Source organism: Lithobates pipiens, unplaced genomic scaffold, assembly GCF_037356315.1.
Source record: "Lithobates pipiens isolate NorthernLeopardFrog02 unplaced genomic scaffold, aLitPip1_a1.2 Scaffold_13, whole genome shotgun sequence".
Lineage (NCBI taxonomy): Eukaryota > Metazoa > Chordata > Amphibia > Anura > Ranidae > Lithobates > Lithobates pipiens.
The window spans coordinates 309,526,478-309,554,274 of NW_027507718.1; the positions used below are offsets into that span (position 1 = coordinate 309,526,478).

General features: G+C 42.6%; 1 long non-coding RNA gene across 1 annotated transcript in view; it reads left to right on the plus strand.

The window, feature by feature from the left end:
• Nucleotides 1–12,625: 12,625 nt before the first annotated feature.
• The window catches only part of LOC143976113 (uncharacterized), a 44,085-nt gene continuing 28,913 nt past the window's right edge, over nt 12,626–27,797 (plus strand). The window contains exons 1-2 of the long non-coding RNA XR_013272515.1: nt 12,626–12,723; nt 17,820–17,869. This is a non-coding gene — a long non-coding RNA (uncharacterized LOC143976113). The remainder of the gene's footprint in view (nt 12,724–17,819; nt 17,870–27,797) is intronic.

Consider the following 27,797-nt stretch of genomic DNA (forward strand, 5'->3'; position numbering starts at 1 on the left):
ATTCCACCAAAGAGCCCTTAGCAGTAAAAACTTAAATTGGTTCTGACAACTCAACATTTTTTACCTTAATGCATTCTCTGTGTCCTATCTTGATCCAGCACTGTGCTTTTCTGCAGTGGCTCTCTCCTCTCTCTCTCTGCTCAAAGAGGCAGCAGCAGGAGCCATTGTCTCCAGCTGCTGTCAATCAAATAGGGTGAGCAGAGAGCAGGGGCCATGGGGCTCAGCTGTCCTGTGTGTTTCAATAGATGCACACATCCCTGGCTTAGGATCAAGGTCCTAGGTGCATGCCCATAGGAAGTGGCTTCATATGGTGGGGCACTGAGAAGAAAGGAAAGGGGGAATGCCAGCGTGAGACCCCAGGAGAGAGAGTTCAGGCTGCTCTGTGCAATAGTATTGAGTAGGTAAGTATGACATGTTTGCTTGTAGGTTGTGGTTGGTAGGGTAGGTGACACTTCCTTCACGTTGGGTACCAAGCATGGGTCACATAGGAGGCCAACCCTGGGATGGATTCTTCTGGGCCATGCTAGGCACATCAAACAGGGTCACTGCCCTAACATGGGGTACCTTTACTTGAACAGACGACTGAAATCTAGTTAGCTCCCTTGATGTTAACATATACCACTATGGTCACTGTTGCATTTCGGAGGGACACACAGAGCCGATGCCCTCGCCATCTGTCCAACGTATCTTCACTAACTCGTAAGAGTCCCATTGTGCACCTAGCCTGGACTCCATGCATGCACTCACCCAACTCATGTTTCGTACATATGCACAGGCTGAGGACCTCTGTGGTGCTGATCTGCTCCCATTGCTATGTGAGATGGACCTGCTCACGGAGAAAGTGTCAACAGCAACTCTTCCTGCAAGAGGCTATCCCACCTGCCCCATGTACACACTTATGATATGCTGAATGTGAAACTTTTGTTAGCCTTGGTAACCACTTGATTTCTTCTGTACCACTTTTACTGATATACTGCTGTCTTCATACTCCGTTGTGCTTTAACTGACTCAACTGTGAATTATGTGTGTGTTGGTTACTTGCATTACACCCTTTTAAAAACTTCAGACCAGCAAGGAAAAAGTTTTCAGTTGTACTGAAAACTCTCAGCATAGAGAACAAAGTGCACAGTCTTTTCCCTAAATCCCTAACTCAGGCTTTGTAGCTGCCCCAGCATACCTGCACATGATAGAGTCCATTATGGCAGATCTCCAGGATTGGTATCCATGGGAAAGTTACAGATCTCACTGGTCCCATACTCTGTAGAAGGCTCTTTATCCATAGGTGCTCCAGTTGCAGCTGTAGGCTGGATAGAAAGACTCTGAAAATGGCAACATGTTGTATACCATGCACACCCCTGGATCAGACCCCTGTCCCAATTTTATACAAAACAGGATCAGGAGGTCAGACCTAAAAACTCCTGCCAAAAAAAGACCTGGGAAGCATGTTAACTCTCACCCTCCCGGCTGGGGCAGCATTAAACTCAACCTGCTTACATGCTATTTTCCAAAGAAAAACAAAAATTGCCTTTACTAAGTTTTAACATGGGTTCCAACTCTTCTCTGTCATAAAATGAAAAAAAAAGTTAGGGTTGTAGTTAGACTTTAATAACCAAATATAAAAGTTACTTTTTACCACTTTTAATGCATTATTTGTAGAATAATCATATTAGCATTAAAAGTGTCCTACCTGTAAATATTTAGCCTTATACATGCCATTTTTTTCTAATAACTATGCAAGGACAAAACAGTCAAGGTTATTCTTATTATTTAACCTGCATTTTTATGATTTATTTCCATTAAAATTTCCATTTCTATGTGTTCAGCATTTGTATTTACAATATTTTGCAAAGTAAAGGCATACATTATAAAAATAGGGTAATTATGCTAGAAAGCACAACTGCCAGAGTGCTGAGATAATGCACTTGTTGCTCAAGGTCTATTATACACCCTACAGTATTAGTAATCTAGCTATTCGGGGAATAAGTATATCAAATCATTTCAGGGCCATTCATTTAAAAGTGAATAATGCAGATCTTATATTGTCTTTCCAGATAATCTGTCCGCTACTGCAGTCAGGTCAACTTTCCGCACAGCTCTGTGTTATGTAGAGTAGTTTTTCCAAAGAATACAATCACTCCGGCACATTTGTTACAGTACAGTATATCAAGGAGAATCAACAAGTGCTTTGGGGTGAATTCCATGTTTTCTGTAGTGGACCTAGTATCAGAAATGTTTATGTTAGATGCATCCAAACTAAGTAATGTGTAAATGTATACATTATTACCTGTCACATAGATCACAGTACTCCCCTTGACAATGCTTTATTCTGATTTTCCTTCTAGAGGGTTGGAGCCATCTCTTTTATGTGATATTCAGGGTCAGAATATGCTTCCTAAACTCAAATGCTGGTTCAGAAATCCAATGAAATGGCTTATAGAGATTTTTAACATGGTTAACCAGGGCGCTGTAAAAGCAGGTGGTTCAGCCTCGTTTTTACTGCCCACCTAAATTCAGAAATGAATCCGTTCAGGGCTGTACACATGCTTTAGCTGCAGCACTTTGCATCAAATGAAACTGCTTGTCACATTTGATGGGTGATACTACCATTGAACGTGACCCATCCAGGTGAATAGGACCATGCCACAATGTATACCTTTGGGTTGGCCTTTTAAGGGTAAAACAGGAAGTGAGGAGGCGCCATCTCCTCACCGCTTGTCAGACACCCTTAAAAAAACGATCCACTACGGAAGGCTTTTCAGAGGGGCGACAATATTAGCAGCACATGTAAACAAGTCCATAGACTATAGACATAACATTGGAAGACAGAATTGAGAATGTTAGAAGAAACAATGGTAATCTCATAAAGTGATAAAACAGCACTAATACCAAGGAATTGCTGATAAAAAGAATCACAGCTGAGTAGAGGCAATTATAACTTCTTTTGCTTTCCCCCGTTTTTAATATAAACCGAAAATGTAAATATTTCAAATGCAATAATTAAACCACTGGATGTGATGCCAATGCCTCGGGTCTTCCCACTGGCAACGTATTGAAGCCCTCTATAGATATACGTGTCTTGAAAAAGTATTCATGCCCCTTGACATTTTCCACATTTTGTCATGTTACAACCAGAAATGTAAATGTATTTTATTGGGATTTTATGTGATAAACTAACACAAAGTGGCACAAAATTGAGAAGTGGAAGGAAAATGATAAATGGTTTTCATATTTTTTTACAAATAAATATGTGAAAAGTGTGGCGTGCATTTGTATTCAGCCCCCTGAGGCAATATTTTGTAAAACCACCTTTGGCTACAATTACAGCTGTAATGCTGCATACACACGACTGTTTTTTCGGTCATAATAAACTCTGACGGTCTTTCTGATGGAGTTCCGCTGAAATGCTGAAAAGTCCGGTCGTGTGTATGTGGCATTAGTCTTTTTGGGAATGCCAATTCTTCTTTGCAAAATAGCTCAAGCTCTGTCAGATTGGACAGAGAGTGTCTGTGAACAACAATTTTCAAGTCTTGCCACAGATTCTCAATTGGATTTAGGTCTGGACTTTGACTGGGCCATTCTAATACATGAATATACTTTGGTCTAAACCATTCCATTGTAGCTCAGGCTGTATGTTTAGGGTCCTTGTCCTGCTGGAAGGTGAACCTCCGCCCCAGTCTCAAGTCTTTTGGAGACTCTAATGCCACTTACACACGACCAGACTTTTTGACAGCAAAGGTCCAACGGAACGAATCCGTCGGACAATCCGATCGTTTGTGGGCTCCATCGGACCTTTGCTGTCCAAAAATCTGACAGACTTTAGAAATAGAACATGTTTTAAATCTTCGTGACGGAACTCCGTCGCACCCAGTTCCTGGCAGGAAACCCGTTCGTCTGTATGCTGGTCCGTCAGACCAAATATGACTCAAGGGCAGCTACAGCACTTGCCCGTGAAAATGTTTCCAGCACGATTCTATCTCGCTGGTTCTCGGCTGCAGGGTACTGTAATCTCGCGCTCACTGCAATAGGAAAAACACATTTTCTTATTGCAGCGAGTTGCAAGAGAGGAGAGAGGCAACAAGGTCCCTTAGGTCTGGTATGGATTTTAAGGGGAACCTCCTATGCCAAACAAACGGCGTGCATTATTGTAAACCCCCCCCCCCCTTTATACTTACTTGAGCTAGATCTCGATTCAGAGGCTCTTTTGGCACTCTCTCTCCTTAGAGCAGGGGTCTCAAACTGGCGGCCCTCCAGCTGTTGTGAAACTACATTGGAACCCCCCCCTCCAGCGCCACAATTGGCACCTTTCAGGGGGGAGGGGGGTGCAGGTACCTGTACAGTACAGGTATCTGCACCCACTTCCGGCATAGATATCCGCAGAATCTACGCCCCTTTCCGCAGAATCTACGCCCCTTTCCGAAGGTCCCCGCTGTCTGCTGGGAAACACACGGATCCCAGAGACAGCGGGGACTATCCTTATTGCGCAGCGCAACTCGCGCATGTGCAGTAGGGAACCGGAAAATGAAGCCGCAAGGCTCCACTTCCTGATTCCCATACCCAAGATGGCGGCGGCAGCACCCGAGAGACGATCGAGAGATCGGCTTCGGGTGCCAACATTGCGGGCGTGTTGGGTGGGTAAGTGTCCTTATTTTAAAAGTCAGCAGCTGCAGTATTTGTAGCTGCTGGCTTTTTAAAAAAAAAAAAACGCGGAACTGCCACTTTAAATCACCTTTGGCTTAACAACAACAGCATTATTTTGCAATGGTACTCTAATAACACACACGGTCTTTGATTTCAGCAATATGTGTCCAGTTACATTTCGACTGGAGTTCAATGTAAAATTCAATTCAATTCAATTAAAATTTCAGTCTAAATTTCGTTACGTTATTCGGAGTATTCAGTAAAATTTGTTTAGATTGTAATTCAGGTATTCCGATATATCCAAATCTCCAAATAATGAAAAATTTGTCCGAATATTAATTTGCACTTGTCTACTCTGAATCATTCAATAAGAATTGGTACAAAAATGAGGGGAGGAGAGTAGAAAGTCGTCAGGGGAAGATCTTTCTAAATTGGTTAGGTCTTCAATAAGGCCACGGACAACTTTGTATTTTTATGCCATTACCATGACCTACCACCAAAAAACAAAAAAAAAAAAAACCCTGTAAAATAAATTCTCCTAATCCTGATGATCATGGTGATACCACATATGTGTGTGTTATTTGTTCTTTGTACTCGTAGTGGGGCCAAAAAAACAATAGTACACATATTGTATGTCCTGCTCAAACACACTGACACTAATGCCTTGTACACACGGTCGGACATTCCGTCCACAATATCTGTCAGATTTTTTCAGACGGATTTTGTTCGAAACTGGTGTTGCATACACATGGTCGGACAAAGTTGCTGGAAAATCCGATCGTTCAGAACGTGGTGACGTTCGTTGCGTACGACAGGACTACGTAGAGGCTAGTAGCCAATAGCTTTGGTCTCGTAATCTGAGCATGCGTGGCACCCATCAGAATTCTACAAACGATCTGAAAAAGTCAGATCGGATTTTTTTGTCTGAACCTTTTCCATGTGTACAGGGCATAACACTTGCACTGCCACTAAATCTTAAAACCTTTTGTTACTCACTGACACTGAATCTTAAAACCACTTACTAAACTAGATCAAGCCCTGATGTAGTATTTCTTTGTTTATTTATTTAGTTTGGTACAGATTAGTACTCTAGTGAATGGATACAATGTAACTTTTCCTCTTCACAGAGGAAAAACAGCACTGAGGTGGGTCTTCACACGTCAATCACAGTAGCATAGATATGTGTAGATATGTGTAATTACCCTGTGCGGCACAGATTCCCTCTAGTGTCTGGTGCTGATATTTCACCACCCATCCCCCAAAAAAGCTCCCCAAATAATTTGAAAAAAATAAAGAATAATATTGTAAAAAAAAAAAAATTGAAAAAACAACTGGCTGATTCCATCCACTATCTTACTGAGACCAACCTCTGCTCTACTGACTGACCCCATCCTCTCTCTTACTGACACCAACCTCTGCTCTACTGACCTACCCCATCCTCTCTCTTACTGACACCAACCTCTGCTCTGCTGACTGACCCCATCCTCTCTCTTACTGACACCAACCTCTGCTCTACTGACTGACCCCATCCTCTCTCTTACTGACACCAACCTCTGCTCTACTGACTGACCCCATCCTCTCTCTTACTGACACCAACCTCTGCTCTACTGACTGACCCCATCCTCTCTCTTACTGACACCAACCTCTGCTCTACTGACTGACCCCATCCTCTCTCTTACTGACACCAACCTCTGCTCTACTGACTGACCCCATCCTCTCTCTTACTGACACCAACCTCTGCTCTACTGACTGACCCCATCCTCTCTCTTACTGACACCAACCTCTGCTCTACTGACTGACATCATCCTTTGCCCTACTGACACCGTTCATGTTTTAATACATTTTAAAATGTTTGTTTACATTGATATATGAGTGTGTGTCTCTGTGTGTATATATGTATATATAAAAGTGATCACCGATAAAAGTGATCTTGTGGCGAATCTGCAGCAGGGACCACTTTTATTTGAAAGCAGACCACCCGCTGAAGAAGCGGATACCAGGGTTATGGCAGCTAGCTAATGACTAAAACGACCGTGGGCGGTCCGTAAGTGGTTAATTAAAATAACAAACATGTTATACTCACCTTCTCTGTGCAGTGGTATTGCACAGAGTGGCCACAAATCCTCCTCTTTTTGGGTCCCCTGGAAGCAATTCTGGCTCTTCTTCTTCATGTGTCCCATAGCAAACAGCTTGTTATGGAAGCACACAGTATCTGCATTCTCCCAAGCTGTGTGTCTATGGAGCCGCACTCCATAGACTTACACAGCGCTACTTAGCCCCGCCCTCACTTCCTCCCTACTGCATTTGAGTGATAGCAGCAAGAGCCAATGGCTTGGATGCTGTGTGAAGAGGAAGTAAGGGGAGAATAGATGCAGCCATGCACAGCCCTGGATCTATTCTCCCATCTATTCCCCTTCACACAGAGAAGAGGGAGGAAGAGAAATAGAAAACGTTTTTTTCCTTAATGAAAGGTAAAAAAAAAACTTGTTTAGCTTTAGTATCACTTTAAGATACTTTGGGGCTGATTTATTAAAGGTAGGAGCTACAAGGGGAGTTGCACTTTTCAGGGGAAATTTACGCGCATCTTAGTGAATGAAGTTTATCTCATTTACTGTAAACATTAGCAGATGCCAGTGGGCAGGCTTGCCTGTCATTACCTGCACACTGACTTCCTCAGTGCCAGTGAAAGCACCTTGCTCTCCACCCCATCCCTAGTAACCTGCATCGTGTCCTAAGGTTGCCTGTTGTACAGGTAATACATAGGGGAGAGGTTTATATGGGTGTCCATGTGCTTTATTTTGCAGCCGTTATCATGGCTTATTATTGTATATCCCTGATGTTAAATTATTACTAAACCCAGGACCCTGCAGTCATTATATCCGGTCTCCCCATCAGTAAGCTCCGGTGGCGGAGTGAAACGCGTTAGTGACATGGACTGGCGGTAGTCCAGGCTGAGACTGCTGTTCACTATTACACAGCTGGCTTTGACTTGATGTGCAGCTCCTGGGACACCTATTACTCTCCACTATATCTGGTCTCCCACAGTAAACAATGTGGAAATGCAATTATTTTAATAAATATAAACTGCTAAATACTTTTTCTCATCAGAAATATATAGCAGTCTTGTGACTTCTATCAGTGCCTGGTTGAGCACTAGTTAAAGCTTGAGTTTTCATTCTCTTCAAACTGTCCTATGAGGCTGCATGATCCCTGACCCTCTGACTGGACAGTGCCGATTGGCCCTGAGCTGATCACATGCACTCACCCAAGAAAGAGAAAAAATTCTCTAGCAATACACACCAAACTGAGCATATGCAGAGTACCCAGAAGGGTCTGTACTATCAGGAGATTGGATTGGGGACTTTGGAAAAATGGGAGGATCAGAGAAGATGGGATCGCACAGCTTTTTTACACAGATTATCGCAGATCAATAACTCCTTAGGCTCCACAGTGAGCATAACAAGAATGCTTTACTGCATATACAGAGGGGTACAGACCAACCGTAGTTATGAATTAGGCTGCAGCCAGACCATGTTTTTTTTTTTTTCTGGTGATTTATGCAGCTTTTGGCTTGAGGCCAGACCTGCACTCCCTTTGGCTCTGTGCAGGTTTGCTAGGCAGTAGGCAGAGACAGAAGTCCTCAGCTACATAATTCACGTGTAGGAAGAAATACAGTGGGCCCCAGGGCACTCAAAGGCAAATGCGAGGTCCTGTTATCATGTTTCCCTGAAAGTAAGACCTACCCTGAAAATAAGGGCTACTGTGATATTCGGGGAGGGCTGCAATATAAGCCCTACCCTGAAAATAAGCCCTAGTTTAAAGTGGTTGTAAACTGCTAGAATACACTCTATTACAGAAGTATATCATGTAAAAGGTGTGTGTTTCTGTAATATAATTGAGTCAAATACCTTTGGTACAGCGTCGATCGGCGCTCAGCTGATTTCCCGCTACTCTCCTCCTCTTCTCCTAGCTGTCAGCGGGGGATTTTGCCCCCCCTCCTCGCAGTGCTTGGAGTGGGGAAGACAGCTCAGGCGGGAAATTGAAGCGCCGAGCGGCGCTCAGCTGATCTCCCGCTGATATCTTTTCCCAGCTGTTAGCGGGGGATCTCGGGCCCCCCTCCCTCTGCAGTGCTCGAAACAGGGAAGACCACTCAGGCGGGTCACCGAAGCGCAGAGCGGCGCTATAAGAAGATACTTGATATAATTAGAATACAAAAACACACATCTTTTACAATATATACTACTGTAATAGCGAGGATTCTAGCATTTTACAAGCACTTTTACTCTGCTCACACTGGGGATTCCTGACAGGCAGGGAGGGAGAGGGGGAGAGAAGACAGCACATTAACCGACAAGCCCTACCCCAAAAAATAAACCCTACTGTGTTTTTGGTTGGCAAAGTTAATATAATTAATATAAGATCCAGGCTTATTTTTGGGGAAACAGTAGTAAAATTCAGGGAGGGAGGGGGGATTTGTGCTAGAGGTAGGTTTGCCATGCTGCCGTAGGGGGAGATTGTATTAGGGGTAGGAGGGAATTTTAGCTTGGAAGGCACTTTGTGCATTACCTAATTACTTACCTATTATCTTGAACTCATTACTTACTTGCCACCTCTATACTCTGAGTTACCTACTCCTGACCCCTGCACTCATTGTGATACATGTTTCTGACCCATGAACTCTGTGGACTATGCACTCCTGACCCCTGCACGCTGTGTTTTAAACACTCTTAAAGTGTTTCTAAACCCCGGACCCTGCATTCACTATATCTGGTCTCCCACAGTACACAGAACATGGAGGTGCAATCGTTTTATTACAGTAAATATAAACTACTGAATACTTTATTTCATCAGCAGTTAGAGCAGTCTGGTGACTTCTATCAATGTCTGGTTAAAGCTTGTAGGAGGAGATTTCATTCTCACATTAATGTCCTATGAGCATCCAGGACCCCCTGGCCCTCTGTCTGGACAGTGCTGATTGGCCCTGTGCTGATCACATGCACTTTCCCAAGAAAAATAAAAAAACTCTCCAGCAATACACACCCAAGCATGTGCAGCTTGTCCCCTGGCCTCTGTACTATCTGGAGATGGTTTGGGGACTCTGGAAGAAGGAGAGGATCAGAGGGGACAGGATCAAACAGCCTTTTTACACAATGCACAGAATTACCCTTCAGTGAGTATAACAAGCATGCTTTACTGCATATACAGACTGATTTTACTGTTGTGGGTTTAGTAACACTTTAATTAGCTTGGTGCTACCTGATTTGCATGGAGGCTCATTTTTTAGTTGTGAGTTTAGCATTTCTTCTGTACCCTTTTCCTTACTGTGTTTGTTCTGCCTCTTTCGCATGTCATGTGTATATGTGTTGGCTCTGATTGACAGCTGACAATGGTCAAAGGCGGTAACAGTGGTATGAACTCACTGTGGGAGCACTGATTTATAAAGGGGACTGTAATGACTGCCATTACATTACCTGAATATTATAAATAGGTAAAACAGCCTATTCTGCTTCAGTAATTAGCCCTCTTTTAATCCCATCTATCATATTAATTCTAGCCTTGTGGCTCACAGCACAGCAACGCACTCCAGATCCATTCTGGATGCATTTCTGCATGCGCATTTATTTAACGTGTTCTTGGCGCGCTCTGGTTGCGTTTTTGATGCATTTTTGAATGCATTCCAGATGCTTTTATTCTTCTTTTTTAGATAAGTTCACACCATAGAAACGCAGTCCAGATGCGTTCGCGGGGGTTGTCTGCATGTGCAATTTTGATGCGTTTCTGGTGCATTGTTGATGCTTTCCAGTGCATTTTTCCCTTTTTTTCACCTTAAACAGGGATGTTTTTGACGTGTTTTACTGCATTCCAGTCTAGTTGAGTGCAGAAAAAAATGCAGCATGCTCTACTTTTTCTTCTGGAAAGCACAGGAACTGACCGCACTGGTGTGAACTGTGCCACTGGAAACCATATAACTGACTATCTATGTGTTTCTGATAAAAAAAAAAATGTACTGGACTACATGTGGTGTGAGCAGGCTTTCACGTTCACTGTACTGGGGTTTGGTGCATTTTTGATGCGTTCCAGTGCATTTTTGATGTGTTTTACGTATTCTAGTACAGTCCAGTGCAGGAAAAATGCAGCCTGTTCTCCTTTTTTTTCTGGAACTGGAAAGCCCTGTAACTTACTACACTGGTGTGAACTATGCCATTAGAAACCATATAACCTACTTTCCATGCGTTTACGCACGGACTGCGAGTGGTGTGAACTGGCCCTAATGCCCTGTACACGCGGTTAGACTTTCCGACGGAAAATGTACGATAGGATCTTGTTGTCGGAAAATCCGATCGTGTGTGGGCTCCATCTGACTTTTTCCACCAGAATTTCCGACACACAAAGTTTGAGAGCAGGATCTAAAATTTTCCAACAACAAAATCCGATCGTTTAAATTCCGATCGTGTGTAGACAATTCAGAGGGACAAAGTGCCACGCATGCTCAGAATAAATTACGAGACAAAAGCTATTGGCTACTGGCCGTTTATAGTCCCATCGTACGTGTTGTACATCCCCACGTTCAGAACGATCGGATTTTCCGACAACTTTGTGCGACCGTGTGTATGCAAGACAAGTTTGGGCCAAAATCCGTTGTAAAAAATCAGACGGATTTTGTCATCGAAATGTCCCACCGTGTGTAGGGGGGGATAAGAGGAACAAAATCTATAAGCAAAAAAGTATATACGGTACTTTATAATTATTTTGCTAATACACATTAACCACCTGACATCTGCACTATGGCCGAATGACGGCCACATCACAGATGTGAATTCATATGACGGCCTCCCCTGTGCACACTCCCTGAGCGCGCCCTGCTCCCTGCGGAGTGTGCTGTGATCACCGAGTCACTGAGACTCGGGTGATCACCGATCCGAGTAAGGGGCCGGTCTCGGCCCCTTACCAGGTGATCAGCTGTCAGCCAATGACAGCTGATCAAATGATCAAAACAAAAGCTCACGCTGACAGCGGAGGAGAAAAAAAACCCCGATCACTGGCTCATCTTTTCATCATCTCATTTTCGGGACATTGGCAATTATGCCTCATTTATACCATCTAACAGTGCCCACAAGTGCCACTTATCAATGCCCACAAGTGCCACCTATCTATGCCCACAAGTGCCACATATCAATGCCCACCAGTGCCACCTATCAATGCCCACCAGTGGTGCCACTCAGTGCCACCTAGAAGTGCTGCCTATCAGTGTAACCGATCAGTGCCCATCACTGACACCCATCAGTGCCCATCACTGCCACCTATCGGTGCCCATCAATGCCGCCTCATCAGTGTATATCAATGACGGACAAAAATTACCTGTTTTAAAATTTTATAACAAAAAAAAATAAAATAAATAAATATATATATATATATATATATATATATATATATATATATATATATATATATATATATTTTTTTTTTTTATTCTGTCTTTTTACATTTTTTTTATAAAAATTGCACAGGTGATCAAATACCACCAAAAGAAATCTCTATTTGGGGGGGGGGAATGCTAAAAGTGTCATTTGAGTACAGTGTTGTATGACCACGCAATTGTCACTCAAAGTGCGACAGCGCTGAAAGCTGAAAATTGGTCTGGATAGGAGGGGGGTTTAAGTGCCCGGTAAGCAAGTGGTTAATGCACCATAAAGATTTTTTTTTTTTCAGTAAAGAATTCTACTTTACAAGTCACCACCGCAAGCTCCAATTTTAATCTCAACGAGGATAATATTCTGGGTCACTGAACGTGCCAGATATGTGCGAACCTAACGTTCGGGGGAATACTCACAGTTATCCTCTAAAAGCGTGAAAGATTAAACTTCATTTCCAAACTCTTTCCCAGCTTGACCTCCTTGAAAAGAACACATGCACCTTGTTCCAAAAAAATCCTGAAGATGGCAGCAGAGCACAACATACATGCTGAAATGAACACACCCAATGCAAGCACCCAAACAAGAAGAAAGATTAATGGTGCTGTACACTGTTGATTATGACTCTCTAACTAAATGTACCCACCATGTCTGTTTTCAAATGACAGAGAAGGTAAGGAGAGGGATGTTTTATTTTTGTGCTGCATGTATAATGAAAATAGAACGCGGCATGAATAATACCTCGTTTTTTTTTTTTATTATTATTATTCTGCGCGTGCCTTTTCTTGAAAGCCGTGTCCTCTTAGTTATATCGGTGACAGTATTTTTAAAAAGATAGATGAAAAGCAATCAGCGCGTCGAGTCTCTTGAGAGAGAGAGAAGGAAGACGCACTCTATATTTGCCTGTTGTGCTGCCTTAAGTTAATTCATTTGAAGTTTCACCGCGAGGAGCTGTCTTTTATATAAAAATCAGCAATGGCGCGATTAACAAATACGTTTAATGTAGCTACAATCGTAAAGGACAATATGATCGCATACGTATTTTTCTTCGGCTCTATAAACTATCATATTACATAAGCCGTTCTAGAAATGAGAACTATTATGCTCGAATGGCGAACAGGCCCCTGTGGCATTATGAAAATGTAAAAACGGGCAAAATGTCCCTGGATCAAATTCTTTTTAGCGTTTTTTTTTTTTTTTTAGCATGTAAAGTGCTGATGTGCAAGCGCCACCAGTTGCGATAATCGCTTGCTCTGCAGCTGGAAGAAATTCTGGAACTTGTGCCCTATTTGTGAGTTCCAATAAACTAGGACATTTCACCGAAATAGCATTTAGGGTCAGTAATGGCAGATTTGTACAGGGAATTTGACTATTAAGGGAATAAATTTTCCACTAACGAAGTGCAATAACTGCTGTTTACATAAGTGGCATATTTTTTTAAATTTTTTTTTTAAGTAGCTGTAATTCTGTTAATATTTGGCTTTGGGGTATTTATGATTATTGCCATTTACAAGCGTTTTGTAAAGTAAAGTCATAAAAAAAGTAATTCCTTTTAGGATGGGATTTTTGTTGGTATAATAGAGCTCCCAAATTAACCTACAATTAGAGGCTAATTTAAAGAACCACTGTACTCGTGTCATAGAATGCTAAGCAGAAAACAAAACTTGCATTTACAAGTAACGTTTGCTGTTTGAACGCTTTCAAACCAGAAACTGGTGAAACAACTGGCTCTAGATCAGGGATATGCAATTAGTGGACCTCCAGGTGTTCCAAAACTACAAGTCCCATCATGCCTCTGCCTCTGGCTGTCATGCTTTTGGCTGTCAGAGTCTTGCTATGCCTCATGGGACTTGTAGTTTTGCAACAGCTGGAGGTCCGCTAATTGCATACCCCTGCTTTAGATTAAAGCATATTTCCATTTTTGCAGCCAAATTGGGATAACGACTACTTTAATTTTGTTATGCAGTCATAGGTGGGCGCAGCCTACTGCATTAGGGTGTGCACCCCAAAGCTCAGACACACGTGTGTATACATATATTTATACATGGATGGTGTCAGTATTGCAGTAGATGTGTCAGTTAGTAGTGCAGTGATCATTGTCAATCATTTTAAATGTTAATTATTTTATTTTAATTTTTTTATTATTTTTTAAAAAAAATTTACACTTCTTATTTTTTTATTTATTTTTTATTTTTTAGGAGTCCTGTTTGGGGGCTTTGGTGAAATATCAGGAGTCTAGACAGACCCCTGATGTCTCACTTTTGAGAGAGAGAAAGGGATTGAAGACGCAGATTCCTCAGCTCCTTTCTCTACAGCCTCAGCTGCACTGAACAGTGAATGGATGGGAAGTGCTCTGTGCTGAGTGAATTTCTGTTCATTCACAAACTGAAGCCTATTAAACACAGTTTACTATTATGCAGTTATGAATGGACACAGAAGTGATCAGCACCAGTGGGAATCTGCACCCCACGGGAGGTGGGGGGGGGCACACCCTGTGCACAAACCTACCCTGTTTCCCTGAAAATAAGACCTATCGTGATTGTCGGTGATAGCTGCAATATAAGCCCTACCCCCCCCTTACCTGTTTCCCTGAAAATAAGACCTACCGTGACTGTCGGTGATGGCTGCAATATAAGCTCTACCCCCCAAATAAGCCCTAGTTAAAGTGCTTGTAGGTCTGATTTTCAGGGTAGGGCTTATTTTCATGGAAAAAGTGTAGGGCTTATTTGGGAGGTAAGGCTTATATTGCAGCCATCACCGCCGATCACGCTAGCTCTTATTTTCAGGGAAAACAGGGTATATACACATTACCATTCCAATAGCATAACAAAGGTTTAAAAAAATAAAAATGACTGGTAATATTTTCAGATGGTCTATTCCGATAACACTAGCACTGAACAATCCTACGTAGTTCTCTTTGTTTATGAGGGGGCTAGGGTGTTAAAGTGGTAATAAAGGTCATAGATTTTTTTTTGTTTAAAATAAAAAAAGAAGCCTTGCCTCCCCTTCTGGCAGTCTCCCCGCTGGTGCTGTCAACTTCTCTTTCCTCCACCTGGCTTGCTAAGGAGGCACCCATGCATGCAAGTTCCTCAGGTAGGCTGTGTGAATTCATAGACACACACAGTGACGGTAGGCCACACTCCCCGATCTCTCTTCACAGGTGTTTGACTGACGGTAGTGGGAGTCTATGACTCCACTGCTCTCCTGTGAGACCAGCAAGTGAAGGGAGTAGTTCTGTAGCTGAGACAGTGCTGCAGTGGTGACAGGAACCAAGTACATATTTAGGATAGGTAGTAAGGAGTTTTTTTATCTTAATGCAGAGAAGGCAATAAGGTAAAAAAAAAATTTAAGTGTTACTAAATCCACAACAGTATAGTGAATAATAGTGAATACAGGGTCCATAGAAACACTTTGTGGCGGTAAATCTCATTATCAGTTGTAAATTATATTTGAACATGGGGGTTATTTACGAAAGGCAAATCCAATTTGCATTACAAGTGCAAACTACAAGTGCAAAGTGCACTTGGAAGTGCAGTCATTGTAGATCTGAGGGGTAGATCTGTAATAAGGGGAAGCTCTGCTGATTTTAACATCCAATCATGTACAAGCTAAAATGCTGTTTTTTATTTTCCTTGCATGTCCCCCTCAGATCTACAGCAAATGCATTTCCAAGTGCACTTTCAGTGCAATTTCAAGTGCACTTTGCACTTGTAGTTTGCATTTGTAGTGCAAAGTGGATTTGCCTTTAGTAAATAACCCCCACAAATGTTTTTTTTTTTTTAAAGATTTGACTACAGAGGTTGAAATACACATTAATCCTGCTCACTAGAGGAATACACTCCATCGTACATCCAAAGTCTGAAAGTAAACTGATTATAATTGCAGTACTGCTCTAAGCCCGAGCCTCTAAAAGCACAGGCTAGCGGCTTCAATTATTCAAGTGTCAGTTTGAATTTCATTACACTGTAGCCTTGCTCACAGACATTCAAGCATGAGAGGCAGATTGCAGCACACAGGATCATGTGACAGGAGGCTGCAGTGCTTCGTAGATATTCAAAGAGAAGCCAGCTAAGCCTGGCTGCATTTCATATGATCAATATCAGATTAAAATGGAATCAGATGTGGATCGACCCCCTGCTGAGCACTTCTGACTCTCCCTAACCTTGGTGAGAAGACTGGCACACCTCACCACCTGTTGTGCTTGGTGAGATATCTGCCCACTGTAAAGGCCCATACACACGATCAGACTTTTTGACAACAAACATGCAAATTAGCTGTTTTGGAGCAACATCCGACCGTGTGTACGCTCCATCAGACAAACTTTTTGGGTTTTCATCTGACTTTTGTTGGCTGTGTGAACGGACAAACTTTCTGGCAACAAAAGTCCGATGGAGCAAAGTCTGATCGTGTGTACAGAAAACCATAGGACTTTTGTACAAAGTACAAACAGGCATGCTCAGAACCAATGCAAAAGATCAGACAACAATACAGAAGTTGACCAAAGGTGGCGATAAAGAGCAGAAAACCCACATGATTTGGTGAAAGTTGGCTGAAAAAGTCCTGCTGTGTGTATGCAATACAAGTTCAGGGCCGACGCCCTTTGTACAAAAATCCAAGGGAAAGTTTGTACAAAGTCCTATCGTGTGTATGAGGCTTTACACTAAAGCCTCATACACACGATCAGACTTTGTACAAACTTTCCCGTGGACTTAGGGCATTGGCCATAAGTATGTATTGCATACACACGATCGGACTTTGTACAAACTTTCCCCTGGACTTTTGTACAAAAGGCGTTGGCCGTAAGTTTGTATTGCATAAACACGATCAGACTTTTTAGGCAACAAACACGAACGTAGTGACGTTTCAACGTACTGACGACACTTCAAAAGAGGACGTTCAATTACTCCAGCGCCCCCTTTGGTCGACTTCTGTATTGTTGTCTGATCTTTTACATTGGTTCTGAGCATGCGTTTGTACTTTGTACAAAAGTCCTATGGTTTTGTGTACACGCGATAAGACTTTGCTCCATCGGACTTATGTTGTCAAAAAGTTTGTCCGTTCGCACAGCCAACAAAAGTCAGATGAAAACTGAAAAAGTTTGTCCGATGGAGCGTACACACGCTCGGATGTTGCCCCAAAACAGCTAATTTGCATGTTTGTCGTCAAAAAGTCAGATCGTGTGTATGGGCCTTAAAGAGGAAGTAAAGGCACTTTTTTTTAAATGCAACCTGCAAGGCAAAGGCATAATGAGCTAGTATGCATAGCATACTAGCTCATTATGAATTACTTACCTGAGATTGAAGCCCCCAAGCGGTCCTCCTCCTTTATCTTCACCACTGCCATGTATCCCGGAGTGACTTCTGGGTCTCGCTGCTCCGGCGCTGTGATTCGCTGGAGCCGCGATGAGGTCACTCCCGTGCATACGCATGGGAGCCGACACGAGCAGCATATCGCCGTGATCTGCGGCGTGCTCAGTGCGCCTGCGCGCCGCTGTCTATGGCACATGAGCCGTACACAGCGGTGCCTGTCTTTTTGTAAATATCTCCTAAACCGTATAGGTTTAGGAGATATTTCTTGGACCTACAGGTAAGCCTTAATCTAAGCTTACCTGTAGATCAAAGTGGTTTGTAAGGGTTTAAAACCACTTTAACATACACAATTTTACCACTTGTATGTTTACTGCATGCAAGATGTGGCTGAACAAATCATTCATTCAATTACTAGAATCAAACTGGGAGTTAAAATTTTGATCTCTTTATTTCTCTGCAGAGAGACTTCAATCTGAGCACACATCAAAGTGCGAAAAGATTGCGATTCAGGTAGGAAAAGTTGACACTGTGGACCTCATTAAAATGCCATTTACCCTGATTTTACCTTTTGTGCCAACAACCAAGCCATATAATATTGTATGGCTAAAAAAAAAAAAAAAAAAAAAAATATATATTAAGACAGCATAACATACAAACAACCTTGATCTTTTGTCAGCCAATAGGGGGATCACATTGCATATTGGAGGGCACATTTGGCACAATGATACCCAGAAGCAGCTCAGCACCATCTAAAGTCACAGTAGCAGAATTTCAAAGAAGGTCATATGTGTAACTACATGCTCCATATTTTATTACGCTATAAATACTCAGACTATCTTTGATAGCCCATTACTTTTTATGCAATACTTAAAATAGCTGCCTGTTATTATATGCTGGACCTCATTTATTTCAGCTAAGATTTTATAGAGTGAAAGCATTACAGAACTGGGTATTAGAACTAGTAGACTTCCTCGGCTGTACCTGCAAACTATCTTCATCATATATAACTACATTTCATATATAATTATGTTTTTCATTTATTCTCTGTGGTTTCAAAGTGATCCACTATATCTGCTAAGCAGACAAATGACAGTGTGTATAGTCATATTTGAAAGCAATATGTTAGTCTTAAGCAAGACGGCCATTACTCACTGCCATCCATTAAAAGCTATTATACCCCATCCAGTATTACAGATAATTAGTTTCCAGATTTCAGCAGTCCACATTACCATTGCACTCAGTGATCATCTTCAACAAACACAATCTGAATAGTAGATGTTAGTTTATGAGAAAAAAGCAGATTATCCATAAATATTGCTTACTTCCAAATGAAATCCAGGGGGCACCCTACCGACCATGGCCATTTTTTAACTGAACCCGCAGAATCACACTCCCATTTGTAGAGGGATTTTTACTGGCGCCATCCTTGACATGGCTACCTGGCAGCGCAAGAAAGCAAAGGACTCACTGGGATGCAATAATCCTCAAAATGAAATATTAGACATGGGCGTCGTCCAAAAAATTGTAATTCGTGTAGAAAATTCAATTTGGATTCGTACGAAATACGAATTTTCGTTAGATTTGCGAACTTTTCGTTAAAATAATGAAATAACGAAAGTATCATTATGAGGGTTTCCCACCATCCCTGTGCTGTGCTGACTTTCTGTTTTTTTTTAACCTTTAGTTTGGTTAATTTTCGTAAAAATAATGAAAGTTCGTTATGATGAATTTATCATTATGAGAGGTTCCGACCATCCCTGTGCTGTGATGACTTCCTCTGATTGGTGAACAAAACACCAGTTATGTTTCTGTTCTTTTGTATCCGAAATTCGTTAACGAAATTTCGTATTTTGTATGAAATTCTTAAGCACAGAAATTCCCATAGGGTTCCCACCATCCCTGTGCTGAGTTCCCAGGTCTGCACACCCGCTGTGCCCATCATGAGGGGTTCCCACCATCCCTGTGCTGAGTTCCCGGGTCTGTACACCCCCTGTGCCCATTAAGAGGGGTTCCCACCATCCCTGTGCTGAGTTCCCAGGTCTGTACACCTGCTGTGTCCATTATGAGGGGTTCCCACCATCCCTGTGCTGAGTTCCCGGGTCTGTACACCCGCTGTGCCCATTATGAGGGGTTCCCACCATCCCTGTGCTGTGCTGACTTCCTTTGATTGGTGAACAAAACTCCAGTCATGTTTCTGTTCATTTGGATCCGAAATTCCGACATTAGTTAATGAAATTTCATATTTTGTATGAAATTCGTAAGCATAGAATTTCCCATAGGGTTCCCACCATCCCTGTGCTGACTTTCTGGGGTTTTAACTTTTAGGTTCATTAACTTTTCGTAACAATTATGAATTTTCGTTATGATGAATTTATCATTATGAGGGGCTCCCACCATCCCTGTGCTGTGCTGACTTCCTGGGTAGTTAACTTTTAGGTTCTTTAACTTATGAAATGTCGTTATGAATTTGGATCCGAAATTCGAAAATGAAATTTCGCATTTAGTTCGGAATTCGTATGCATAAAAATTTGTATTTCGGATTCGTACGAATGTACGAATTTCCGGAAATTCGTACGAATTTTAGTTTAGTACGAAACTAATCGCACATGTCTATGAAGTATATGGCATTTCCATTTGCAATCACTCACTTGTATATTTGGTAACTTTGATGCTTACACCACTATTGCGGTGCAAATATGCAGCATGTAGAGCAGTGATGGCAAACCTTGGCACTCCAGATGTTTTGTAACTACATTTACCAGGATGCTCAACTACACTGCAGAGTGCATTAGCATCATGGGAAATGTAGTTTAAAAACATCTGGGGTGCCAATGTTCGCCATCACTGATGTAGAGTTATTATGCTTACATAGAATGCCACTGCTTCCTCTACTAAATGTGATTGGATCTCTGAACTTAACAAATGAATAGTATCTGAAAGAATTACATATAAAAAAAGGTGCTCTCCTAAAAAATACGACCTAATTTGGGACCACTGGCATGAGGCTGGGGATGGCTTAGACCAGGGGTAGGCAACCATGGCCCTCCAGCTGTGGTGAAACTACAAATCCCATCATGCCTCTGCCTCTAGGAGCCATGGCTGTGATTGTTAGGATCTTGCAATGTCTCATGGAACTTGTAGTTTCAAAACAGCTGGAGGGCTAAGGTTGCCTACCCCTGGCTTAAACTCATAATACCCGACTAAGGATGTATATGAAAGATGTGTTTGAGCCTTTTAGGGACTAGTTGTAACAGTGATGTACTTTGGTTCCCTGAAATGCTTAAACAGAAGCACAGCATATTTGTATGCATTGACCTATGCCCACTTTCTCTGAATTGATTATTAATAATTATATAGTGCTCTGTTATCTAATGGTCCTGCTGTAACCCATCTCTTATGAAACTATCATTAGCTGTGTAGCTGTACTGTTTGTCTTTACATTGTTTGGTGACTAATGACAGATCAAAGAATTAAAATAAAATTGTATTGGAAAAAAAAAAAGCAGAGGTTTCAGTGGTACTTGCTAGGATTGTGAAAGACCTGGGACACCCTGAGGAGAATAACACTAACAGTTGGAGGTACCTAAAGATTTATGGTTAAATAAAACCTAAGCCTGCTCTGCTTTGATTGAAGAGTAAATAATACACATTGCCAGAGTCAGGAGTGTCAGGGGTCAGGAGTATGTAGCACACAGAGTGCAGGGGTCAGGTGTGTGTAGTGCACAGAATGCAGGGGTCAGAAGTGTGTAGCACACAGAGTGAAGGGGTCAGGAGTGTGTAGTGCACAGAGTGCAGGGGTCAGGAGTGTGTAGTGCACAGAGTGCAGGGGTCAGGAGTGTGCAGCACATGGAGTAAATGGGTTAAAGTGTTACTAAACCCACAATAAAATCAATATTTACATGCAGTAAAGCATGCTTGGTTTACTCACTGTGGAATCTAAGGGGTTAATTATCTACATTATGTAAAAAGGCTGTTTGATCCCTTCTTCCAGACTCTCCAAACCATCTCTGCATAGTACAGAGGCTAGGGGACAAGCTGCACATGCTCAGTTTGGCATGTATTGCTGGAGAGTTTTTTTGTCCTTGGGAGAGTGCATGTGATCAGCATTGGACTTATCAGGGTCAGGGGTCCTGCATTATCATAGGACAATAATGAGGGAATAAAAACTCCTCCTACAAGCTTTAATCAGACATTAATAGAAGTCACAAGACTGCTCTAACTGCTGATGCAAAAAGGTATTTAGCAGTTTGTATTTACTAAAACTATTGCTGTTCCATGTTCTGTGTATTGTGGGAGACCAGATATAGTGAATGCAGGGTCCTGGGTTTAGTAATACTTTAGGAGTGTGTAAAACACAGAGTGCAGGGGTCAGGAGTGCAAAGTTCACAGAGTTCATGGGCCAGGAACATGTATCACAAAGAGTGCAGGGGTCAGGAGTATGTAACGTTTGGAATGTAGAGGTGGCAAGTAAGTAATGCAAAGAGTTCAAGAGTAAGTAATTCACAAAGTGCCTTCCAAGCTGAAATTCTCCCCTTCTCCTACTACAACCTCTCCCAATGGCAGCATGGTAAAACTACCTCCAGCACAAATCCCCCTCACTCCCTGAATTGTACTAACAGGACCTTGCCATTGCATTGCATTTGCTGGTGAGTGCCCTGGGGCCCACTGTATTTCATCCTATATGTGAATTATGCAGCTGAGGACTTCTCTCTCTGCCCACTGCCTAGAAGACCTGAGCCGAAGGGAGTGCACTGAAACACCTCCTTGGCTCTGTGCTACAAGACTGGCAAGTGGGGGCTGATGCCAAAGGCTGCGTAAATCACCAAAAAAATGGAAAAACAAAAACCATGGTCCGACTGCACAGGTAATACAGCCTAGTTCAGAACTATGGTTGGTCTGTACCCCTCTGGAGTACCTTCAAGGCCTGGCTTGGACATTTCTTGTGCAGGGCTGTGCAGTGCCACATAAAAGAAGTGTGGTGTCTTCAGAGTAGGGCAGAAGGTAAGTATTTATCCTTGAGGGTTATACTGAGGAGAGAGAGAAAAAAATGGAAATGACAACTTTGCTAAATTTGTCCTTTAAAGAAGAGGAGCTGTCAAAAGTAATGTTTTAGGAAATTTTTGTGAAGAAGACAACACATACATTGATGTGAAGTGCCATCAGTGAGAAAGCAGATAATGTATTTCTCTTTTTTACATATGTAGTAGAAAATCACAGTGCATGTAATACTGGAGATGAGCATGAGCAACTGACAGTGGCTGGGGAGAGTGTTATCTTATCTCTGATCAGATGGTTCCTGTCACATCTGAAACAGATAAGCATGTCACTAATGGTGCCAGTCCCAGGGGAAGCTCTCCATTCATCCTGTCCCCTTAAAATGTTAGATGTCTCACACTCCCTCCCTCCCAGCCCTCCTAATATTTTATTTATGAATGTTACGGTCTCTGGTACTTGCTGCAACTCCAGACAATGCTTCAGGTCCCTTCAGCATCAGCCAGCTTCTGTCCCCATCCACTGGTCTGCCCAATGCCTGTCAGACCTGTGGCACAGAGCCAAGGGAATGGCACAGAAATGCCTCCTTAGCTTTGTGGTACAGGTCTGAGAGGTGGTGGACCTGGGTTCAATTCAAGCCACATTCTATGAATAATACTAAAGTACATGGGCTGAACCCAACCCCCCCCCCCCCCAAAAAAAACAAAAAAAACAAAAAATTGTTTGGGGGAATGGGCACTGTCCTGGGGAGACTGTACCAAAGCAAAAAAAAAACACACAAAAAAAGTCCCTTTGGCAATTTTAAATAAAGCTTTAAGTGAAATAATAAGAACTGAAAGTGATTGTAAAGCTTTGTTTTTGTTTTTTTTAAACTAACAAACATGTCTATACTTACCGCCTCTGTGCAGTGGTTTTGCACAGAGCGGCCCCAATCTTCCTCTTTTGGGGACCCTGTGGCGTTTCTGGCTCCTCCTCTTCTCGAGTGCCCCCATGGAGAGCCACTTTCTATGGGGGAACTCCCGAGTCCTGCTGCATCCATTGACACAGACAGCAGGACTTAGGCCCACCCCCTTGGCTCCCGTGTTACTGGATTTTCTGCTATCAATCTATCCAATGAGGATCTGAGACAGTGGCTGGAGCTGCTGTGCTCATCCCCGTCGCTGGAATGATCGGATTCAGGTAAGTTAAAGGGGGGCTCTGGGGGGCTGCTGCAGCAAAAAAGGTTTTTCACCTTAATGCATTAACCTTGAGGGTTTACAAACCCTTTCAAATTCTGTCTGCCTGGGGGATGCCCTCAACCTGTCTGTGAAGTGGCACATCTGTATGATATATACACTATAATGTCAAAACTATTGGGACTTTTCATGCACATGAACATTAATGGCATCCCAGTCTTAGTCTGCAGGGTTCACTATTGAGTTGGTCCAGCTATAATAGCTTCAACTCTTCCTTCCCAATACTTTTGACAATATAGTGTAGGTGCTGGCTAGCCTGCCTGTGTCATCATGGGACATTGTTTATCAAGGGCAGCCTTGCGTTTGTTTACCTCTAGTGTTCAGCCTGGACATTGTGACATCATTTCCTGAAGGCAGAGAGAGAGAGACCACTACTGAAAGCAGGGGATCGTGGGACATGTAGTACGGAGAGCCAGGATTTAAATGGAGCCAGTGCTGCTGCAGACTGCAAGTTCCAACCGGCTGTAGAGAGAGGAATGCTGGCTGAGCACATAAATAGGCTCGTCCGAGGAGGAGCTCTTCCTCTTGGAACCATGGTCCTCAGCTGAAAGCAGGGACCTGGCTGTTCTCAGGGGGATGTGAGCAGGCACTGCGGCTTGGATGGTGTGGAGAGTCTTCAGCAAGCGAGCCATACACCTGCAGGCAGATCCTCAATCGCCAGCTCCCTGTTGGCTAAGTGACTATCAGGGATCACTCTCATCATCACCGTTACAGACCCAGACCCAGTGTCACCAGGTGCACAGTCAGGCATCCTTCACTTGTTGCAGATTCTTCAAGAGCCTGTTCCGGGACATCCTATTCCCTTGAGCCTTGGTATCATCATGATTGGTAATGGGGCAGAAACCCACCCCGAATAAATCTTACAAAAGACACTGCATGCAGAGTTTCCATCTCTTTACACAAAAGCTTCTAATAGGGAAACACTTTGCATATGCTAGTCGCTATTGCTAATCGCCATTGCACGGTAACCTCTCTGGGCCCTTGTTGAGCAAGCTGACGATTCTGAACACCTATGCTACAAGGACTCCCCCCCCCCCCCCAACATAAAGGACTCCGTTCATAACATCTGTGCACATTAAGGGGAATTTTCACTCAGAATTTGCTTATCGTATTCTTTACATATAGTGTTCTTATAAATTGTGCTGCTTACCTTCTGGGCCCATGGCATCAGGATTTTAAAGGAGCGGTTTGACACCGAAAGGTCTTCCTCTATCCTTTTATACCTGAGTCATAGGTTCTTCCAGTCCCTTATGGTTATCACTGTTTGATTTATTGTGATTTTCCTTGCATTGTACAGTATATCCTTTGCTACTCGCTAAAGTTTGAGATTGAAAGATATCTGCATTACCCTTCCTTTAAAGTATCTCACAAAAGTGAGTACACCCCGTACATTTTTGTAAATATTTTATTATATCTTTTCATGTGACAACACTGAAGAAATGACACTTTGCTACAATGTAAAGTAGTGTGTACAGCTTGTATAACAGTGTAAATTTGCTGCCCTCTCAAAATAACTCAACACACAGCCATCAATTTCTAAACCACTGGCAGCAAAAGTGAGTACACCCCTAAGTGAAAATGTCCAAATTGGGTACAAAGTGTGCATATTTTGTGTGGCCTCCATTATTTTCCAGCAGTGCCTTAACCCTCTTAGGCATTGAGTTCACCAGAGATTCACAGGTTGCCACTGGTGTCCTCTTCCACTCCTCTATGACAATATCACGGAGCTGGTGGATGTTAGAGACCTTGCACTCCTCCACCTTCCATTTGAGAGGATGAGGATGTCCCACAAATGCTCAATAGGGTTTAGAACTGAAGACATGCTTGGCCAGACCACCACCATTACCCTCAGCCACTTTAGCAAGGCAGTAGTCATCTTGGAGTTGTGTTTGGGGTCGTTATCATGTTGGAATACTGCTCTGCGGCCAAGTCTCTGAAGGGAGGGGATCATGCTCTGCTTCAGTATGTCACAGTACATGTTGGCATTCATGGTTCCCTCAATGAACTGTAACTCCTCAGTGCCGGCAGCACTCATGCAGCCCCAAACCATGATACTCTCACCACCATGCTTGACTGTGGGCAAGACTACTCACCTGGTTTCCACCACACACGCTTGACACCATCTGAACCAAATAAGTTTATCCTGGTCTCCAGTAATATTCTTAGTCTGCTTGTCTTCAGCAAACTGTTTGTGGGCTTTCTTGTGCATCATCTTTAGAAAAGTCTTCCTTCTGGGACAACAGCCATGCAGACCAATTTGATGCAGTGTGTGCCGTATGTTCTGAACACTGACAGGCTGACCCCTCTTCCCTTAAACCTCTGCAGCAATGCTGGTAGCACTCATATGTCTATTTCCCAAAGAGAACCTCTGGATATGACGCTGATCATGTGCACTTAACTTCTTTGGTAAACCATGGCAAGGCCTGTTCTGAGTGGAACCTGTCCTATTAAACTGCTGTATGGTCTTGGCCACCGTGCTGTAGCTCAGTTTCAGGGTCTTGGCAATCTTCTTATAGCCTAGGCCATCTTTATGTAGGGCAACAATGCTTTTTTTCAGATCCTCAGAGAGTTCTTTGCCATGCGGTGCCATGTTGTACTTCCAGTGACCAGTATGTGAGAGTGAGAGCAATAATATCAAATTTAACATAACTGCTACCCATTCACACTTGAGACCTTGTAACACTAACGAGTCACATGACACCGGGGAGGGAAAATGGCTAATTGGACCCAATTTGGACATTTTCACTTAGGGGTTTACTCACCTTTGTTGCCAGCGGTTTAGACATTAATGGCTGTGTGTTGAGTTATTTTGAGGGCACAGCAAATTTATACTGTTATACAAGCTGTACACTCACTAATTTCCATTGTAGAAAAGTGTAATTTCTTCAGTGTTGTCACATGAAAAGGTAGAATTAAATATTTACAAAAATGTGAGGGCTGTACTCACTATTGTGAGATACTGTACTTTGCTACAGTCTGGTGTCTTTGTAATTGTATTCTTTCTTTGTATTATGTTCAAACCCAGGATGTCAGATGTGTTGGGAGGCTTGCAAGGTTCAGGGCAATCTTTGGGGACAGTTATCTTCAAGCGGGTCTTATGGGGGTAGTGCTACATGTACAACATAATAGAGCAAAATTGACTATAATAAAGAAAAACATGCAGCTAAAATTACGAGCAAATGACGGCTCCCAGCCACTTAGTTTTTGTTTGTAAAGAAAGCAGCAGGGGATTCCCTTTATCTATACCAGACTCTCATCTTGAGTGTTATGTCATGTTATGTAATTTTATCCCAAAAGGAAAAAAAATCTTGTTTCTGTAACAGCTTAGAGAGTGTTAATTGGATATAGCACTTTAATTCCCCCCACCTCCACACACATACTGTACTTATGTAAACACATGCATCAGGGGTGCCTACATCTGAAAATGTTGATTGTGCTATGTTACATAATGTTGCGCACACAGAAGTGCAAGCAATCATTTTAGGGACAATATTCATGGCTAACTCTAAACGGGTGACCTGTAAGATATTTTTAAAATGTAGCCTACAGAAAAAAGGGAACACCAAATTTGATTGCTGTTTCACGGGCGCGCACAATTCTTTCACACCTGCGGATCTCAATGGGAGCTCCATGTACCTCTATGGAGCGTCAGATGTCAGCAGAGACATGTCCACTGACATCTGATCAGCCCCGATCTGATCCTCTCCGCTAAAACCAGACGGATGCAAACCCTATTTTTCATCCTTCTGGTGGATCGGATCGGATGAAAACAGACAGGCGGTCCATAATCATCCCATCCCCCATAGGGGAGAGCAGGGCTCGGACAGGTCCATCCCTGCACAGAGTGCAGAAGCGAACTTGTCATTTGTCGGCTCAGCAGGGATCAACTGAGCGATCCCCGCTGAGCTATTTAAGGGGCTCAATGCAGACAGCCCTGTGTGAAAGGGGCCTAAGGCTCAACATATTAGGCATCTCCACACTCAACGCAACCTCATCGTGTATACTTTAACAACAAAATGTAGTTCTATTCATTCATCTATTCATTTGTGTGCCCTATTATTAACATGTGTATTTTTTGCTCAAAATTTGCGTTGGATAAACGGTTGTGCTAATATCCAGTAACTTTTTTTTATTCTCTAATTCCTTTGCTTTCAGAATATGTATAATATTTGGAGGTTTTAAATAATCTTCAGGCCTAAAATGATTAAGTGT